The 19,524-nt window shown below is 45.2% G+C and overlaps 1 protein-coding gene across 9 annotated transcripts in view; it reads left to right on the top strand.

Annotated features, from left to right (window-relative positions):
• The first annotated feature begins 2,654 nt into the window (after positions 1-2,654).
• The window catches only part of chl1b (cell adhesion molecule L1-like b), a 1,165,941-nt gene continuing 1,149,071 nt past the window's right edge, over positions 2,655-19,524 (top strand). For 8 of the 9 annotated variants that reach the window (XM_038810694.1, XM_038810698.1, XM_038810699.1 and 5 more), the window contains exon 1: positions 2,655-2,987. The gene's annotated coding sequence lies outside the window, so the exon portion shown is untranslated. The remainder of the gene's footprint in view (positions 2,988-19,524) is intronic. The other variant, XM_038810702.1, reaches the window with a different exon arrangement.

Genomic DNA, 19,524 nt, shown 5'->3' with positions numbered 1-19,524 from the left:
ATAATGGCATGTATAGAAGATTGGCTCGCTAACAGGAAAGAGAGTGTCGACAAAAATGGGTATTTTTCTGTTTGGCAAGATGTAATGAATTGTGTGCCACAAGGATGAGTGTTGGGGCCTCAACTTCTTACAGTTTATAAAAATGACGGATGAAGAGACTGAAGATATGATTGCGAACGTTGTTGATAACACAAAGATAGATAGGATAGAAAAGTGAATGGGCATGTTCATGTTGGGTGTTGGGAAGAACAGTATTGTATTCTGGACCGGAGGATGACAACAAGAGCTAGGATCACAAGGAGGACAAGCAAGGTTACCGGGCAGTTAATAGTGAATGAAGATAAATTATCTTTTAATCGAGAGGAATGGTCAAAGAAGGTTTGAGGGAGCTGTTGTGAAAGGTAGTGGTAGATCAATGAAGAGTGCAAAGTGTTGGAATTCACACTATAAGTGAAGGGAGAAAGAATGACAGGCTGATGGCAAATGCAAAGATTAATTGAGGATTACAAAAGATATCCAACTGCAAAAACTCAGCTTGCGACCCTCCACCTGTCCAACTCTTGCCGCACCATGTCCTCCTAGCCATAAAGAGAAAGCCAAAATAAAACAAAATACTTAGAAGAGGAGGAGAGAACAGAAAGAGGAAGAAAATATAAAGAGGCACAGAATTACTGGATGGAGGCCAAGAAAGCCAACTGCATGTAGATGGCAGGTACGTAACCATGTACACCACCTGTCACCCGCAGCACCACTATGAGGTCCACTAATGTACAAGTAGGGTGGAATGGAGTTCAATTATGTAATCCAGTCATTTTATATTGAGAAACTGAATCTGCTATCACAGAATAAGAATCTGTTCAGTCAAATGGAGACTTAATTGTAGATGCCAGCCAGTTGAAACACATCTCAATAAAGGAAAGGGCTCTGATACCATCCTATTTAGGGATGAGATTGAAAAGGAACCATGTACCATTAGTGAGAAGAATAATGAAGAAGCAGTAGGGAGCAGCAGGAGAAACGTATGGATGGAGCGATATTGGACATGGGGCGAAAAAAATAACTTGGTAAGCGGAGATCAGTTATGTGCACAAATTACCCTTGGACAGAACAAAGCAAAGAGCAATGCAAGGTGAATGAGACTGGGAATGAGATGGTGGAACTTCAAGAAGAAATAGGATGGTGATCAGCTGTATAGTTGTTTTCAATGCAGCTTTGGAACAGGGACATTAAATGGCAGCAATAACTCTAATTTTAGGTGTCCTAAATTTGAAGGGAGGAGTATTTGAGTGGATGGGACGGGGAGTATTTTTGGAAATAGCTTCTTCAGTGGTGACATGTGAGTTCCAATGGAGATCAGGAGAGAGGGTCAGTGAAGATGTCGGGACTGAAGGTTGGAGCCAGCGGAAATCAAATTGTTAAAACTGGGGGCTAAAGATAAGGAATGAATTGAACACCCGTGACACATAAAGGACTTTGACAAAACGTCCCATCAAATGAGATGTTCAGTATTGAAATATAGCGGTTCAGTCATTTATCTTGAGAGATGACGGTTCTGTGCAGCGAAGGGAGGAGGTGAATGTGGTGTTGAAGAGTAGATAGGATTGGATGAGGTCACTGCTGAAGAAAGACAGCCGAGGCAGCGAAGGCTGGGATAATGGAGAAAGTGGGAGGTAGATAAGATACCAACTACTGCACGGATGGTTGGGAAATGAAACGGCTCAGCAGCCAGATGCAGAGATCAGATCGTGTTTGGACTAGAAATCTCACCAGATAAGAGTTTTTTTTTAAATTCAACAAAATAGGATTATAATAGTTCTTTTTTACTGGAGGGAAATTGCAGATGACAGCTACTAGCGGGAAGAAGTATGAATTTTGGCTTCACCGCTGGTTATAGATCTGCAGTCCTCTACCAAGCTGAATGTGTGTGTTTGTCTGGAGGGCTCTCGGACAGTGCAAAGGGTTCGATGCCCAGCAGTGAGTCCGTACCTCCAGGGCACGCCCAGCCCTGACTGACACCTCCCTGACGTAAACCCCATTTTCCTCCACATTTCTTTTGAAGGTGTGAGGATGAGTTGCTTTGCTGGACTGTCCTCACAGGTTGGTGCAAATATTATAGAAAATGCTTCTAATTAGAAACTGTCTATTATCAACAGTCTTTGTAGACTTGGGCTGCTATCAAACTGGAAGGGGCACTTGTTTATACTGTATGAATGCAATAGATATATATATATAGATTCCCTCCTTCCAAAAAATGACTAAAATTCAGTGTTTGCATGTGGAATGCACTCTCGGAGGAATAATTTCAGCCACAAGAACAAAAAAAAATCTCATTCTGCTTTGCGAACATGGTTAAACTGTGAATATATGGGTTATTGGTTGTAAGTGGCTGTGAACGGGGAAATATGAAACATAGAATTGCAACAAGATCTCAATGACGTGCAGTGTTTGTTTTGGTCCCACTGTTTAAAATACAACTAAACGTCCCCCTTTTTTAAAACAAAATTGAAATGGACAAAAGTGTTTAGCATTTTGTTTTTCAAACGTCTTTGCAAAATGTAGTGTCGCTTCTCCTAATTCCAGTTCTGGTTTTCTTTGACCGTTCCGATTGCGTAAAATCCAACCACACGTTCATTAAGACACTTACTCCTGAAGCTTTTCTACAGGATTCTTCTCCCTCGGTTTTTTTTTGACATGTTGTCATGGATTCCTATAAACCGCTGGCAGTGGCTAACGATGCGAGTCACGGTTAGGTCTCCCCTCTTTGTCCAGCCCGCAGAAAACAGATTAGTCTTTCGCTGGCTGGCAGCAAGTGGAGCTATTTAGATCATTTTCTCCCTGGCCCCTTGTGGCACCTCTCCCAAATCACTTTATTTATTTATTTCCTTAGCAGATTGTCGAGAAGAACAGCCCACGTTCCGAGTGGAAGCTGTGTTGTGACCGTGGCAATTTTTTTCTTCGTGTGTGTGTGTGTGTGGACAGCATAAGAGGTAAGGGTTATGTTTTTTTTAAGGCGTGTTGAACCTTTTGTTTTTTTTTTCAAATAAACATCTAATAGAGCGTTGTGAGCGGATTGGATTGGTTTGCACAATGGACATTACAGTCTGTTCACCATGGTTGGGGCGTCTCGTCCAGCGCCCTTTACCAGGTAGAGGGAGGGTTCATTTGGGCAGGATAGCTGGCTCGGAGCTGGTCTGACTCTCTCGTGGGGACTATACATTGGATTCCATTTGAATCGATTTTATTTGGAGCAAAACGAGGGGATGGATTACGGGGCTTGCCCCATGTCCACTTTGCGCAAAGGCTTGATAACTCTGAGAAAGGAATAACATGTATGTTTTTTTTTTCAAAAAGAGAGAACATGACCCAAGTGAGGAGGAATAATCTTGACAATCGGGCTGGGGTGGGGCGGGGAACTTCGTGAGCTGCTGTCGCTCAGGGTGTTGTCCATCATACCTGCTGCTCGATCAGGCAACACAGCAGAAAACAGCGGGGGCAGTCTGCCGACCCGTTAGATAATCAGACACATTTACCCTTTTTATATTGCGTTCAGAAAGGATGGTGGTTGCATTTCTGTCACGTCATGGAAATAGATGCACACACCATCTAAAAAAACATGGTCTGAAAGATAGATTTTTAAAATAGAGTCAACGATGTTTCTTATAAAAAAAACGCAATCAAGGACGGCTACTGGTGTTTAAATGCACGAAAGGAAGGCGTTCTTGAATTGGAGTAGCTGCTGGTGCCTGGCAGCTTGAGGGACGTCTGTCTCTCTTCATGCCCACACGGGAGTTTGGGTTTAAACGCCACCCCGCCGGATGGGCGGGAACCAGGAGAGCCCGCTCAGGCGTGCGGAAAGAGACACCAGCAAAAATGTGTTTGGATAAAACAGATTTGGAGGAGAATCAGACGCGAACAGGAGCTTGTTGAAGGAGCTCATCTGATCGCTGCACCAATTCAAGTGAGCAGTTTGTTGCGTAGCAACCTGGCATTTAACTCTTTCCTAGTTCACTTTTTTCTTCCTCTGCGAATTGCTCCGCAATTTACTCTTGGCAACTTTGGGAGTGTTCCTTTGTGGTGTGCAACACATCTCAATCCCCAAACCGCGCGCGTTTCAAAAGCTATTAAGATTATTTATCTGTTTATGAAAATGGGCCGGGGAAATGTGCTACCAACAAGCATAGAGTCTGCTGCCCTTATTTTTTGAAAGTGAGCATTGAGCATCTTATCCAACCTGGCCGATTTTTAAGATGAATGTCAACACTGTTGTAACATAGGTGCACATTTGAGGTCTCACACTTATTCTTTTTGAATGTTTCAAAGTGTTATGTTAGGCAGATTAAATTCTTAACTGAAATAGAAGAAACACACAGGTGCTGTTAACAGCTGTGAAAAAAGACATTTCATAATATTTCAGATCTGTTGACCCCCGTCCATCACTAGTTCCAATGAAGGGTCAAGAATCAGAAATGTCATAAGGTCTTTCCACCTATTACCTATTCTGATGACAGCAAGAAATCGTACAACACCAGGTTAACGTCCAACATGTTTGTTTCAAACATTAGCTTTCGGAGCACTGCTCCTTCCTCAGGTGAATGAAGAGATATAGAACATAGAACAGTACAGCACAGAACAGGCCCTTCGGCCCTCGATGTTGTGCCGAGCAATGATCATCCTACTCAAACCCACGTATCCACCATATACCCGTAACCCAACAACACCTCCCTTAACCTTACTTTTTAGGGCACTACGGGCAATTTAGCATGGCCAATCCACCTAACCCGCACATCTTTGGACTGTGGGAGGAAACCGGAGCACCCGGAGGAAACCCACGCACACACGGGGAAGACGTGCAGACTCCAAACAGGCAGTGACCCAGCCGGGAATCGAACCTGGGACCCTGGAGCTGTGAAGCATTTATGCTAACCACCATGCTACCGTGCTGCCCTACAAACATGTTGGACGTTAACCTGGTGTTGTAAGATTTCTTGCTGTTTCAGAAACATATATATAGACAAATTCAAAGATGCCAGACAATGCTTAGAATGCGAGCATTTGCAGGTAATTGAGTTTTTACAGATCCAGAGATAGGGGTAACTCCAGGTTAAAGAGGTGTGAATTGTCACAAGCCAGGTCAGTTGGTAGGATTTTGCAAGCCCAGGCCAGATGGTGGGGGATGAATGTAATGCGACATGAATCCCAGGTCCCAGTTGTAGGCCGTACTTAATATGTGCGGAACTTGGCTATAGGTTTCTGCTCGGCGATCCGCTTTGTCCGCGCGTCCTGAAGGCCACCATGGAGAACGCTTACCCGGAGATCAGAGGCTGAATGCAACTTGACTGCTGAAGGTATTTCCCGACTGGAAGGAACATTCCTGCCTGTTGGATTGCCTCGCGCGATGTCCGTTCATTTGTTGTCGCAGCGTCTGCATGGTCTCGCCAATGTACCACGCTTTGGGACATCCTTTCCTGCAGCGTATGAGGTAAGACAACATTGGCCGAGTCGGACAAGTATGTACCGCATACCTGGTGAGTGATGTTCTCACGTGTAATGGTGGTATCCATGTCGATGATCTGGCACGTCTTGCAGAGACTGCCATGGCAAGGGTTGTGTGGTGTTGTGGTCGCTGTTCTGAAGGCTGAGTAGTTTGCTGCAAACAATGGTTTGAGGTTGCGCGAGTTGTTTGAAGGCAACGTAGTGGGGTGTTGGGGATGACCTTGGCAAGATGTTCATCTTCATCGACGACGTGTTGGAGTCTGTGAAGATGTCGTAGTTTCTCTGCTCCGTGAAAGTACTGGACGATGAAGGATACTGTGTTGGTTGTGTCCCGTGTTTGTCTACTGAGGAGGTCGGTGCGGTTTTTGGGGGCTGTGGCGCGTTGGAACTGTCGATCGATTGAGTCGAGCGCCATATCCAATTCGTACGAGGGACATCTTTCAGCGTCTGTAGATGTCTGTTAACGCTCCTCCTCCTCTGAGCAGATCCTTGTATACGGAGGGCTTGTCCATAGGGGATGGGCTTCTTAATGTGTTTAGTGTGGAAGCTGGAGAAGTGGAGCATCGTGAGGTTATCCGTGGGCTTGCGGTAAAGCCCTCATCATGGCTATTCTGATGAATTATTGGGGTTTATTTCATATTCCCATTAACCGCAAGCTTTTGTTTAGAATTTAGACTTTTAGCCAGTTGGGGGCTGTTGATTAGTTGTAGGAAAACTTAATCACCCTGGGCCAACCATATTCTACAGTGCACAGTGGCATTGTCACTGGACCAGTAATCCCAGCCTCCCCGAACAGGCACCGGAATGTGGCGACTAGGGACTTTTCACAGTAACTTCATTTGAAGCCTACTTGTGACAATAAGTGATTTTCATTTCATTTCATTTTCAGGAGCCTGAGTTCAATGGAGAAATTTGAATTCAATAACAATTAAAAGTCTAATGATGACCATGATTCATTGTTAACCCAGAACCCCCTCTGGTTTGGCAAATCTGCCATCCTTACCTGGTCTGGCCTACATGTGACTCTAAATCTGTAGCAATGTGGTTGACCCTTAAATGCCCTTCGAATAGCCCTGCAAAACCATCCCATGTATGAATCTTTAAAAATTGAAGCGCTGTTTTTAAATTGACTATTAAACTCTTCACAAACATGAATCTGCTTGTGCATATCTGCATCTCAATTTCATTCCTCTTCTTCATCCCAACTAGTTTGAACTTGGAGTTTTCTCTCTCCCTCTTCTTTCCTTCTCTCTGAAATGCAAGATTTATTTCTCCTCATAATCCAGGTTTTGAGATTCTGCTTCATTGGTCCTGCTGATCGAATGCATTTCAATTAAAAATTAAAGACATTGCCCACCTGCTCCCCCCACCCACCTCCCTCCACCCCTGTCAGATGTCAGCATTCTCAGGCAATTCTTGGCTACTCTTCACACTGCTGACTGAAGTCAAACTGTAAATGGATCCCTACACATCTGTACACTGGCAATGTATGGTATATGAAGAGGCCGATGCCTGTGCATGTATTAGAACCTAACACATGCAATGGTCATTGGAAATTGTCTTTCACCTAGGACAGATTCCTGCACAAGTACATTTTGTTTGCTTACATTGTTGGTGTTCATTGAATCTTGATTGTAGGAATAGTGAGTATGGATGAGGAGGGCTGAGACAGAGCTTTGGGACCAAAACTCATGGTTGAGCCTGAACATTTTGTTTTACATTATTGTACCTATGAGGAATTGTCAGAAGGTATATGTCACTTTCTTAATAGGCTGTGAAGGTTGAAGCAATGTTGGATTCTGGTCCCGTGTACTGATTGAATAAATCAATTCCACATAAAGTATGAAGTTCGCAAAACAAAACTTTTAATATTTTAGACAGCTGCTGATCTTTTGCTCCTTGGTTTCAGAATGACTGAAAGAAAAATGTAGCTTTCCATCAACAAGCAAATTAAAACTTGTTTTTGTTGAATGTTTCCTTTCCCCTTCCTGCCACCCAGCCAGCGAGTTGTCTTTGCTAAATTAGCCTTTTCAAGTTAAAACTTACCGTGACGCACATGTGACGTTCTTCAGCTAGCAGTTAAACTACCCTGATGTCAGAGGGAAGCTCCAATGTCTGACAATTACTCTTCATATTTTAATACATGAACACAAATTAACACAAAGATCCCTTTGAAAAAGCAGTGTTTAAAAGTATGGTCCTTGGTCAGCTACTTTATTCAGGTTCGGTTGGAATTGTAACTGAGATGTTTGCTAATGCCAGTGGCTTCAGCCTCTTTCCAGATTTTTGGCTATTAGACTGGCAGAACCTTGGAGTTGGAGTTGGGGGTGGAGAAACAGGGATAATTTGTACAAACTGCAAGAAAAAAAATGCAGAATCTCTAAATTTCAGAAGTGACTCTTTAACTGTAAATATTGGAAAGAAAATGTTTTGTGTGGATGTTTTCCCAGAATTTGTCAAATAGATTAAATATTAAATTTATGTTTGGATGTATTGGAGTTAGAGAAAATCTAGCATTTTTCAACTTAAAACTTTTCAGTAGAAAGTACCATCATGTATATTGTACAGTTTGTACACAAAAGCAATAAAATGAAGAGAAAAATTGCCCTTGACACTCATTTCCTATCATACCATTCTCTGGATGCTTTAGCTCATAAATACAAATAAATCAGCACATTATTCATGATTAATCCTACTGTTCAATGTCAGAATGTGCTAATAAACCTGACAGCATGCTTCCTCTTTACATTCACTGTTACGTTTACCATTTGCTGACATGAGCTAATGGCGGGGTGGGGGAACAATTGAATAAGAGATAAATATGCATAATTTATTTGCATTAGAATTTTCGCAGTCATCAGGCCATCTATTTCTTGATTTCAGTTGTACGTTAGAGAGGCCAGTCCAATGACTGCATGCTGCAGCTTACAGATATTTGTATCCATTGTCACAGGGCAGAATGACTTTCCCATTCCTTCGTGGGAATACTTTCTTGCATTAAATAAACATCAGCGCTTAATCATCTGTAACTGAATCTTGATAGAATTAATTTTAGCAACACGTTCAACCTTATAGAAAATATTGCAGGTTAAAACGGGATACAGTTGCTGGTGTTTTGATAGTGCGCAGGTTTGTAGAAACAGTTTTTTGTGCCACTCCTTTACGTTGGACAGTGCTTCAAAATGCTCAATATGAATGCTTTTAATTTAAGCATTTTTGTGCAAATACTGTAGTTTTTATTCAACATGTTTAGCTTACTTTTTATGTTAAAGGGCATAGACACAAACAAATATGTTTAATGTAGTCACAGATTCTACAAGAGGGCATTGCTTTAAAAATAGAAAAGGGGGTTAAAAAGGCAGCTTATATTTAACTATTTTATGTGGGAAGTGTGAGTGCATGGATAAAATGCCTAAAAGAAAAGTTCAGTGAATTGTTGTCTCAAATTTGAGGGAGAGTTCAATAAGTGCCTGGAGAACAAACATGATGGAGGGATATGACTGGTGTTGAGGGATACGATACTTCCCAGGTACTGAAACCAACCAACTGAACTGCCAATATGGAAGGAAATTACGTGCAGCAATTAGAACATAGAACATAGAACAGTACAGCACAGAACAGGCCCTTCGGCCCTCGATGTTGTGCCGAGCAATGATCACCCTACTTAAACCCACATAACCCTATACCCGTAACCCAACAATCCCCCATTAACCTTACACTACGGGCAATTTAGCATTGGCCAATCCACCTAACCCGCACATCTTTGGACTGTGGGAGGAAACCGGAGCACCCGGAGGAACCCACGCACACACGGGGAGGACGTGCAGACTCCACACAGACAGTGACCCAGCCGGGAATCGAACCTGGGACCCTGGAGCTGTGAGCATTGATGCTAACCACCATGCTACCGTGAGGCCCCAAATTGAGAGAGAAATAAAAATTAAAAAATCATTATTGAAAGTTAGTAAGTCACCTGGGGTGGGATTCTCCGACCCACCCACCGGGAATCGTGCCGTGCCTGTCGGCGGGCCCCCCACCCCGGCGATTCTCCGGCCCGCGATGGGCCGAAGTCCCGCCGCTGTCATGCTGGTCCCGCCGGCGTGAATCAAATCACCTACCTTCCAGGTGGGACCCATGCGGCGGCGGGTGGGCTCTGGGATCCTGGGGGGGGGGGGGGGGGGGGGCGTGGGGTGATCTGGCCCCGGGAGGTGCCCCCACGGTGGCCTGGCCCACGTTTGGGGCCCACCGATCGGCCGGCGGGCCTGTGCCGTGGGGGCACTCTTTTCCTTTCGCCTTCGCCATAGTCTTCACGATGGCGGAGGCGGAAGTGACCTCCTCCCCTGTGCATGCGCGGGGATGACATCAGCAGCGTGCTGATGCTCCAGCGCATGCACGGACCTCCGCCGGCCGGCGAAGTTCCTTTTGGCCCCGGCTGGCGTGGCGCCAAAGGCCGTTCCCGCCTACCGGCAGGGTGCCAAACACTCCGGCGCGGGCCTAGCCCCTCATATGAGAGCTTGGCCCCTAAAGGTGCGAAGACTTCCCGCACCTTTGGGGCGGCTCGATGCCGGAATTGGTTTTGCGCCACTCCATCCCGCCAGGACCCCCCCCGCCCCTGCTGGGTAGGGGAGAATCCCGCCCCAGTTCTGTATGGAATGCATTCTAGGTTGCTCAAAAGAGCAAACATGCAAACAACAGAGACATTGGTTGTACGTTGATTAGCCTAACTTCAAAATTTGTACTGAGATGTTGGCGTGTTTAAACAACAACTAGTTTAATTTATACAACTGAATTAGTTATGTTTATGTATGACTAGGTGTTACACTGCTGAAGCCAAGAAAATTCTTCCCCTCCAACCCTATTCATGTGCTCTCTTGCATCATAATTTTGGGAGGTGCTATTTACGCAGAGTGGGATTTGAGCATCATGGCAGCACTAGTGGATAGCAAATGTGGCTTCACAGCGCCAGGGTCGTCCCAGGTTCGATTCCCTGCTGGGTCACTGTCTGTGCGGAGTCTGCATGTTCTCCCCGTGTCTGCGTGGGTTTCTTCCGGGTGCTCCGGTTTCCTCCCACAGTCCCACAGTGCAGGTTAGGTGGGTTGGCCATGATAAATTGCCCTTAGTGACCAAAAAGGTTGGGAGGGGTTATTGGGTTGCGGGGATAGGGTGGAAGTGAGGGCTTAAGTGGGTCGGTGCAGACTCGATGGGCCGAATGGCCTCCTTCTGCCCTGTAAATTCTACGTCCAACCGTTCACGGCAGCTGGATTATCCGGTCCCTCTGCAGTGAATGGGAGATTTGGCTGAGCGTCAAATTCCCCATACTTGATAGCAGCAGGAGTGGGGCGAATTCGCAACAGAGAATCCTGGCCACGGTGCCACACATAAGCCCTTGGAATCGCAAATACTACATTGGACACACTTTTTATTCAGGAGTAGGGGTGGATGACCGAAGAGTTGCTAATTGTTATGCCGCTATTCAAGAAAAGCACAAGGGATAAATGAGAAAATTACCGGCCATTCAGCCCCAACATTTGGTTGTGGGGAGTTGTCAGAAACCATTATCAGGGACAAAATAAGCTCTCATTTAGAATGGCACAGGTTAACCAGACAGTAGCAACATGGATTTGTTAAAGACAAATCATGTCTGATTAACTTGTTTCAATTATTTACGGTAACAGAGAAGATTGCTGAAGGTGGTGTAGAAGCTTTTTACATATGTATGCTTCACCCTATGTCTAGCTCTATGAATTTACATTGTGTATGTATCATATGTCCTATGTTTTTCATGTATGGAACGATCTGTCTGGATAGTACGTAGAACAATACTGTGCCTTGGTACATGTGACAATAAATCCAAATCCAATGGAGTTTCAGAAGGCAGCGACAAAGTGCCCTTTTGAGGCTTTGTGAAGAAGATGGAAACCCAGCAAATTAAGTGGAAATTGTTGATATGGATATAGAATTTACTCAGTGACAGGAAGCAGAAAGTGGTAATGAACAATTTTTCTCCAGTATATAAGCTGGTTTCTATGGTGTTCCCAAAGAGTCAATTTTGGATCTGTTACTCTTGATTTTGAAACAATTTTCACTTGAACGTGGGTGGCAGAAATTTTTAAGTTTGTAGTTGATATAAAACTTGGGAACATGGTGGATACTGATGAGGATTGTTGTACGCTTCAGGATAACTAGTTGTTAACATAACAGGATAATACAGTCATTAGATGGTTAAATGATCAGAAACATGGAAGGTGAGGTTCAGTGTGGACAAGTGTCAAGTGATGCATTTTGGGAAGACTAATATAGAAAGACAGTGGGCGCGATTCTCCGCTCCCCACGCCGGGTGGGAGAATCGCGGGAGGGCCGGGCGATTCACGACACGCCGCCCTGGCACCCCCCGCGATTCTCCCACACCACCGCTCGGAGAATCGGCACTCGCCGTTTTTTATGGCGACCGGCGATTCTCCGGCCCAGATGGGCCAAGCGGCCTGACGTTCCCGACCTGTTCACACCGGCGGCAACCACACCTAGTCTCTGCCGGCGTGAACATAGTGCGAAAGGTAAGTTTGGGGCCTGTGGGGGATGGATAGGGGATTGAGCACCACGACCGTGCTCGGGAGGGGACTGGCCCGCAATCGGTGCCCACCGATCGTCGGGCCGGTGTCTCCAAGAGAAGCACTCTTTCCCCTCCGCCGCCCCACAAGATCAAGCCGCCACGTCTTGCGGGGCAGCGGAGGGGAAGACGGCAACCGCGCATACGCAGGTTGGAGTCGGCTAACCTGGGCATGCGCGGCTGACATCACTTAGGCGCCGCCGTCGCATCATTCTCGGCGCACCGCTTTGACACAAGCGTCAATGCCCGGCGGCCGAATTTCTCACAACGCCACTCCTAGCCCCCTGGGTGGGGGGTTGAATAGGTTGCGAGGAGCGGCCTCCGACGCCGTCGTGAAACTCGGCCGAGTTCATGACTGTCTTCCCGATGCCGCGCGGGAGCGGAGAATCGCGCCCAGTATACTATAAATGCCTGTTTTTGTTAAATGGTGTCCATATACACAAATCATTAAAGGTTACAGGGCAAGTTGATAAGGTTTATAAATACAGGCATACAATATAAAAGCAAGTGATCAGGTGAAAATTTATTAATCACTAGTAAAACAACAGCTGAAGTACTGTGGATAATTCTGTGCACCACAATTTGGGAAATATGTAAGTAAAATCCTTAGAAAAGGTACAAAAGGGTTTTAACAAGACTTAGCAGGATGAGAGACTTCAGTTATGGGGACCAGTTACCCTTGAAATCAAAATTTTGGGTGTTGGAAAATAAGAGATGACCTAGAAAGGTTTACGAGATGATGTGCAATTTTGATAGAATGGAGAGAGAAAAGCTATTCCCTGGAGTGAGTGGGTCAATGATGAGAGGTCATAGATTTAAAATCATTGGCAAAAGATTGAGAGGGAGAAATGAAGATGATTTTCACTGGATTTGGACAGGTACTTGATGCGGATCTTAAAAGGGTTATGGACATAAAGTGGTGTGTGGGATAAAACACGATTGCCCTTCGGAGGACCCACCACAGGCCATATGATCTCCTTATGTGCTGTGAATATGTATGATTCTAGAAGTGTCATTTTGGGTCTTGTATATTTCTGTGTTGAAGGCAAGGAAAGCCTGCTATGTACTAGCTGTATTATGCCCTGCTTTATGATGTGGTTGATGAGTGGAGTGTTCTGAAAAGCAATATTATCAGGTGGGATCTTCACCTGGCAAGTCAGAGAAAAATAAATACTCTTGGAACAGAATTCTAGTCAGCAAGAACATTTGTGATACAGTGTGACTTGCACCAAAAGTAATTTTTCTTTGGTTATCTTCCATTCAGTTGCTATAACCTTGATGGGAAACCTGTTACCTATTGATCTGGATATTCCGCTGAAATCAGGATAGTCGATTGGGAGAACTCATAAGGATATTCCTGGTGTTCCCTTTTGTGGAAGCGATGATTGCTCTCTGCCTGGAACATTTTTTCCTTCATCTTTTTATTTCGCTTTTCAATCTGTTCACACTAATTAGGTCCTTCATGAAGGACCAAATATGTTCAGTTAGATCAGGCCACAATTAAGGTTGCAGGAGTTCTCTTCTCTGGTTACATTCAAATGCAATCTAATATCCTGCAGCCTACTTTGACAGAGAAATATGAAAAACATTAAATAATACAATGATAAAGATAACGAACAAACATCATGTAACACTGCGGCTTTCAAACCTTTCAGTGTTGGGTACCATTTGCAAATATTGCCACATCCTTGTGGCCCCCAGTTTCCAAAAGATGCTGTGCAGCTACCCAGAATAAACGAGATTCTTGAAGACTTAAAAAAACAAATGTGCTTGCAAATCGACAAATATGGAAAAGTACAGAACTGATGTCCTGCGAATCTCTCTCAAATCCTTCAGGACCCAGGGATTCTAGAGTGAAAATAAAAAAGAACAGAAATGCAGGGCGCACTCAATAGGCCAGGCAACATCTCTGGAGAAAAGTTAACACTTAGTCTTATTGGAATTGATGGTCATTCCCAATGGTTCAGACCTGGCTCTCTGACCTTCAGTTAAATGTCTTAAATTAGTTATCGGGTGTTTGAACTAATTTGTTAAATTTTGTGGGAAGTAAATGTTGTTGCAATTAGTTGTTTTTTTAGTTGGGCGTGTTTCTTTATAAATGCAAATCAAATATATTTTAAGGCACAAGGTCATTTTGCAACTTAACTTATTTCTCTATATGATATTTATGTTTATTTAAATGATGGCTGGTTATGGAATGATATTAGTGATCTTTTGACATTCCAGTTGAAACGTGAAAATCATTGCCCTGCAGTTTTCATTAGTTTGTGCTGTTTTTCCAGCACCCAAAATTTGCGAAGGTCATGGAATTTCGAGCAAAAACAATGTCCAATTAAAATAGGGTTCCTGAGATCTTTTGAACTAGTTTCAAAAAGAATTGTGCTGGAAGTCGACCTTATTGACAAAACTGTCCATGCCCCAAAGTGAATTAATCACCATGGTGAATGTCCACTAATTGTGGCCTTTTGCAGGTCTTTGAGGAGGCAGTAAAGTAAAGCATTTATTTAGGTGCAAGGAGACTAATAAGTGTGTTTTAAAAGTAATTGATTGAAATAATTTCAAATAATTTTAAAATCAGGACACTCAAAGGTCACTGATTTAAGAAACAAAAGTTTATATTTTTGCTGACAACCCATTTTAAACTATTAATAAAGCTGCATTCAATTACCACACCAAGGAAGAGTTTTAATGCAAACATTTTTTTTTCTTAAAAAGCTGCTCTGGTTCATAACAGGTTCAATGTTCGGTAGTACACAAATGATTTTGAGTAAAAATACCCCTTCTCAAAACTATCAGAATTTGCACCCAGCCCATTGAATCCACCAAAGGTGGAAAAAATTGTTACCTTAAGGCTTGTCCTTGCCTTCTAAATGTGTGGAATATATCAATAATGGGAATGATTTAATCTTAAATCTGATTCAAATTGCAAACAAAGAGCTGTTACAGGAATCAAAGCCATCTTGTGAGTTTCTCAAATAAATAAAGAATAAAGAACTGAAAATGTATTTGTTTTTCAGAAGAGAAAATTCAATAGGCTTTAGTTGATTCTTTGTACAGTTCACAATAGCAGATTGAAAATCTGATTGTCGACTTCCGGCGGTGACATGTAGGTGGTAGTCTGTTGCTAATTTTGTTTGTACTTAATTTGCTCTGTTTAATCACCTTGCTCTAGAGTCGCCAGGTATCTTGATGATACCACCACGAGGTTCAAGTTCAAGTGCTGATCAATAACTCAATACACCAGTTAGTAAGTTCAAATCAAAACACATTTATTAAATACACAGTCAATCGCTACTCATGCATAAACTCTACTTACTAGACTATCTTTAACACTAAAAGGCCTATACTTAGCTTTGGAAATGGCCCACCAGGTCAGGGGAACAATGGCCTTTCGTTCGATTCTGAGTCTGCAGGCTTCAAGCTGGTATGGACTAGTAGCTAGGAGCGCCTATCTCATAGCGTGCGTTGACTGGAGACTTATTTGGTTGGTGCAGCTGCTAGGCAGGTCTCTCATTGTTGAGAGTCACGGTCAAGAGTTGTTTCGAGCTGTTGAGAGACCCTGCCAAGAAGAACGAACTGAACTTGCGGGCTCTATTTTGTAGCCCCCAGGGGTTTCGCGCCCTTTTGGGTGGACCCTGGACTTGGTTCTAATTGATTGGACTAAGTTCCAATCAATTGAATCGATTTCTCCAATACTGGAGCTGTTCCCTGATCGCTGGACAGTTCCTAGGTGTTCGTTGGCCTTCCTTTGTCCTGGCTCCTGCTGGCGCCGAGGAGTCTGGTTTGGTCTCAATTGCTCTTAATGTTTCCAATTGTTCCCGGATCGCTCATTAATATGCAGATAGTTGCTGGTTTCAGTTCTGTCTGAGTTTCTGCAAGTCCCAACACACAGGAAACCTTGTACCTGCTTGTTTCCCTGTATCTGGCTGAATTTCCCTGTATTCTTAGCGGGCATCCATTTTGGAGTCTGGAAGTGGCCAACCCAGGTGGCTACAGGTCGCATGTTGGGTGGCTCCTGCTAGAGCTTTCATTTTTTAGCCCTTTTCACCTAGATTCTGAGGAGAATTTTATGTGATTGATTGTTAGGAAAGTTGCATCAACCAAAGGATGCCGAAATACCAGAAGAAGAATACGGGAAGAAAGGGTGCGAGCGATAGTCTGCTGTTGAGCTCGAGGGGGAGTGCTGTGAGAGGACAAGTGGCAGGAGCAAGCTCGCTAGGTGGGGCTGTGCCCATTATATTGGACATGCTGGCCGAAGTGATGATGATTGAGTTTGAGCGGCAGTTCACCAAGCATCAAAAGGAGATGATGGCTTCGCTCAAGGAGTTGGTGGATGATCCATGTATTCTGATAAAGGAGGCTTAGGGAAATACGTCAATGATGGTGCAGGAGCAAGGAGAGGTGTTGAATGGAGTGGAGGAGGCATTGTCATGGCACAGTGACCAGTTCACCTCAATGGGGTGAGAAGCTGCGGAAGGTGCAGGAGAGTAACAAAGGGCTGAGAGCCAAAGTGGAGGACCTGGAGTACAGGTCACAAAGTCAGAATCTGAGGATTGTGGGTTTGCTGGAGGGGCTGGGGAGCCAGCAGCCGACAGAGTATTTTGCGAAGATGTTCACTATTTTGTTGGGGAGGGAGGAGGACATCTCCCTCTATGAGCTGGACAGGGCTCATTGGTCACCCCGGTCAAAAGCAAAGGGAAATGAACCACCAAGAGCTGTGATGGTCTGCTTTCATGGCTACCAGGTGAAGGAGAAAGTGCTGAGATGGGCAAAACTGAATCGAGAGGTGAGGTGTGAAGGCAGTTGTATTCGTTTATACCAGGATCTCAAGGCGGAGTTGGCAAGAAGGCTTTGGTTGGGCAAAGGCAGCGTTGTGTAAAACTAAAAGCAATGTGAGGTTTGGGATGATCTACCCGGCGAAGCTGATAGTTACACACAACTCCAGGGACTACTACTTTGAGGAGGCAGAGGCGATCATGAAGGCTGAAGGACTGGGACTGAATTGAGTTTGGACTACACATTTTTTTTTCTTTTGTTCCGGTTGTGCTTGAAAGGGGATGGTTTCTGGACATTGGGGTAATGTGTTGGGATTTGTTTCATCTTTGTTTGGGGGACTGATGAGCCATCACAGGGACTATTGTGTTGGGGCATTTAGAAGGTCTGGGTGTGAGGGGCCTTTGTGTTGGTTTTCTTTTGGGTAATGGTGGGGGAAAGAGGTTCTGGCAGGGGCCACCTCACTAGCTAATGTAAGTTGGCTAGTGAACAGGAGTGAGGTCGGTGGGGGTCGCGGCTGTTGGAACCTCTGTGGACAGGTTTCGATGGGCCTGGGAGGTGTGAATAGTGGGGGGATGGGGGAAATTCAGGGAGAAGTGGTTTTGAGAGTAAATGGCTGGGGGATTTCTGGGAAGGATGGGGAGGAGTAATTGGGTGATGGTGACGAGGGGTAGTTCTTGGTCCACCGGCTGGGCGGGGTCAGGAGTGGGGGATATGACTGACAGGAGGGGCAGGGGGGGATGAGAGATCCCCAGTCCATATGGTAACATGGAACATACAAGGGTTGGGGGGCCGGTGAAGCGAGTGAGAATCTTCTCACATTTGAAGAGCTTGAAAGCCGACGTGGTGCTGCTGCAAGAGATCCACCTGAGGGTGAAGGACCAGCTGAGGCTTCGGAAGGGCTGGGTGAGTCAGGTGATCCACTCAGGCTTTGATAGTAGGGCCTTGGGCGGGCTGGGGGGGGGGGGCTGCTGCTAGCGATATTGATGGGTAAGAGAGTGAGGTTTCAGATGGAGAAGGTGGTGACTGACCGGGAGACAGATATGTTATAAGGGTGCTTTGGAGGCGAGGTTGGTGGTGTTTGTTAGCATGTACGCCCCAAATTTGGATAACTTAGCGTGTATGAAGAGGATGTAGGCTGCCAGACTGAATTTGGATACGCACCAACTAATACTGGTGTGAACATGAATACACTACTGAATCCGAAGGTGGATAGGTCTAAGCTGCATTCGCTGACACTCTCGGGTTGGGAGGGGCGAAGGTGTTGGCCGCATTTATGAAAGAGATGCTGGGGGGGGGGGGGGGGGGGGGGGTGACAGACTGGTAGAGGTTTCTCCATTCGCAGGACAGGGAGTATTCGTTCTTTTCACCAGTGCACAATGTACATTCAAGAATCGATGCATTTACAATGGGGAAGGTGTTGCTGGCAGGGGTGAGGAAAGCGGAATACTCGGCAATTGTTATCTCGGACCATCCCCCACATTTGGTGGATGCGATCCTGGAGAAGGGACTGACTCAGAGGCCTGCAGGGATATTGGGTAAGGGGTTGTTGGCGGTCCCATATTTTTGTGCAAAGAGGGGAAAAATCATTGAGGAATATGTGGGGTTTAATAGGAACGGGGAGGTTTTGCAGTCAGTGGTGTGAGAGGGGTTGAAGGCAATGATATGGGGCGAGGTCATCTCGTTGAAGGTTCAGATGGATAGGGAGGCAAAAGAGGAGCTACAGCGGCTGGTAGAGGAAAATTTTGGAAGTGGATGGAAGGTATGTGGAGGTTCCTACCCTGGATCCTATGGTGAGGAAAAGGAATTACAGGCAGGGTTTAACCTTCTGTCCACAGGAAAGGTGGTTCAGCAGGTAAAGCAGGCGAAGGGGGTTGTATATGAATATGGGGAGAAGGCCAGTCACTAATGGGCCAGCTCCGCTGGCAGGCAGCTGCGAGAGAGATTGTTCTGGTTCGGGAGTTGGTGGTGTTGGAGCAGGTGAACAAGGTATTTGAGGAGTTTATAAGAAGCTATATAACGTAGGCGAGAAGGAGAGAGCAGGGTTGGAAGAGTCAGTAGGGAAGGCAAGATGTTCTGGCGGTGATTGGGAAGATGCAGATGGATAAGGCACCGTGCTCAGATGGGTTCCCAGTGGAGGTGTTGACGCTTAGGTTCGAGGAGTGCTTCCCAAAGATGATTTGGGAGGATCCGACGACATCCATAAAGAGCACATAGTTGTCATCGGATGTGCGGAGCCTGTTAAATATGGTGCTTTCTCTGGCAGAAGGGAGGCAGTCGGAGGTGGTGGCGGCGTTGGATGCGGAGAAGGTGATTGGTCATGTGGAGTGCAGTTATTTGTTTGTGGTGTAAGAGTAGTTTGGGTTTGGGCCTAAGCTTGTGGTGTGGGTTGAATATAGGGAAACAAAGGCGAGTGTGCGCACGAATGAGATGAGTTTGGGGTATTTTCCATTACATATGGGAACGAGGCAGAGGTGCCCTATATCCCTCCTCCTGTTTGTGCTGTCGATAGTGCTGAGGTGCTGAGATAAATGGAAGGTGATAGTGATGTGATGGTGGGCGGGGGGAGGGAGGTGCGGTGGCTGTGGAGCGTAGGGTGTCTCTGTATGCTGATGATCTGTTGTTGTATATCTCTAATCCAAGTTCTTTGG

The sequence above is a fragment of the Scyliorhinus canicula genome, chromosome 11 (genome assembly GCF_902713615.1).
Source record: "Scyliorhinus canicula chromosome 11, sScyCan1.1, whole genome shotgun sequence".
In the NCBI taxonomy this organism is placed as follows: Eukaryota; Metazoa; Chordata; class Chondrichthyes; order Carcharhiniformes; family Scyliorhinidae; genus Scyliorhinus; species Scyliorhinus canicula.
This window is presented reverse-complemented; position numbering and strand designations above follow the sequence as displayed.